Here is a 2,100-nt window from a genome sequence, read left to right on the forward strand (position 1 = left end):
ATTTTTTTACAGAAATACAGAAATGTTTCAGTTTATTTTGATAGATTGCAAGTGGTGTCAGAATAAATTATCTGTATTTTTTTACAGAAATACAGACATTTTTATGTTTATTTTGATAGATTGCAAATGGTATCATAAATAAATATCTGTATTTTTTTACAGAAATACCGTAATTTTTATGGCTTTTTTTTATATATAGCAAGTGGTATCAGAATTAAATATCTTTATTTTTTTTAAAGATATACAGAAAATTTTCTTTTTATTTTGATAGATTGCAAGTGATATCAGAATTAAATACCTGTATTTTTTTACAGGAATCCAGAATTTTTTTTTGGCTTTTGTTATAGATTGCAAGTGGTATCAGAATTAAATATCTGTAATTTTTTACAGAAATACAGAACATTTTCTGTTTATTTTGATAGATTGCAAGAGTTAGCATAAATTATGATAACTCTTGCAATCTATCAAAATAAACAGAAAGATTTATGTATTTCTGTAAAAAAAAATACAGATATTTCATTCTGATAGCACTTGCTATCTATAAAGAAATCCATAAAAATTTCTGTATTTATGTAAAAAAACACAGATTTTGAATTCTTATACCACTTGCAATCCCTCAAAATAAACAGAAAAATGTCTGTATTTCTGTAAGAAAAAAACAGTTATTTAATTCTGATACCACTTGCAATCTCTCAAAATAAACAGAAACATTTTGGTATTTCTGTAAAAAAAATACAGATATTTAATTCCGGCTACAACTTGTTATCTATCAAGAAAGCCATAAAATTTTATGTATTTCTCTCCAAAAAATATAGGTATTTAAATATGATTCATAATTAAATATCAGTTTTTTTAGAGAGAATTACAGATTTTTTTATGGCTATTTAAATAGATAGCAAGTGGGATTACAATTAAATATCTGTATTTTGTTTTTTACAGAAATAAAGAAAATTTTGTGGGTTTTTGGATAGCTATTAAGTGCTATCAGAATGTAATATCTGTATTTTTTATGGATAAATATAGAACATTTTCTGGCTTTTGTGATACATTACAAGAGGTATAATTTAGGATGCCTCTTGCAATCTATCACAAAAAACCTAAAAAATTCTGTATTTCTGGAAAAAAAATACAGATATTTTATTATGATAGCACTTGGTATCTATTCTAAAACCCATAACAATTTCGGTATTTCTCCCCAAATAATACAGATATTTCATTCTGATCCCACTTTGCTATATGTCTCCAAAGCCATAAAAATTTCTATATTTGTCTCCCAAAAATCTAGATATTTAATTCTGATAGCACTTGGTATCGATCCAAAAGACCATAAAAAAATCTATTTTTCTCTAAAGAAAATACAGATCATTAGTTCTGATCCCACTTTGCTATATATCCCTAAAGCCATAAAAATGGATGTATTTCTCTACAAACAAAACAGATATTTAATTCAGATAGATTGGTAGTTGGTATCTATCCAAAAGGCCATAAAAATTATATATTTTTCTCCAAAAAATACAGATATTTTATTCTGATAGCACTTGGTATGTATTCTAAAACCCATAAAAATATATGTATTTATGTCAAACAAATACAGATATTTAACTGTGATAGCACTTGCTAGATATCCACAAATGATAAAAAATGTATGTATTTCCCGGCGGATTCCACCAAGCCCCTTCCCTTTTATGTGGTTCCAATAGATAGTAGGAATGGAAAGTGTGATTTTCCTTAATCCATTCATGTCTCAATTAGCTACAGCTTCTACACTGTCCATATAGGTGATGGCGTCAACCTTCAATGCGGTCTACGCTCCGTCACAGGGCCCACTGACCCCTACTCCTGCTGTTACTGCTGCTGCCTTCCCATTACCCAATTCTAGATGCAAGATGCTAATGCCCACCACCTCCTCCTCCTCCTGCTGTAAATGATGCTGCCGCCTGCCCAGTACCAAACTGTAGATGCCAGATACTAATGCCGTCCACACTCCGTCCCAGAGCCCACCGCCTCCTCCTCCTCCAGCTGTAACTGATGCTGCCGCCTGCCCAGTACCAAACTATAGATGCCAGATACTAATGCTGTTCATGCTCCGTCTCAGAGCCC

The sequence above is a fragment of the Pyxicephalus adspersus genome, chromosome W (assembly GCF_032062135.1).
Source record: "Pyxicephalus adspersus chromosome W, UCB_Pads_2.0, whole genome shotgun sequence".
Taxonomy (NCBI): domain Eukaryota; kingdom Metazoa; phylum Chordata; class Amphibia; order Anura; family Pyxicephalidae; genus Pyxicephalus; species Pyxicephalus adspersus.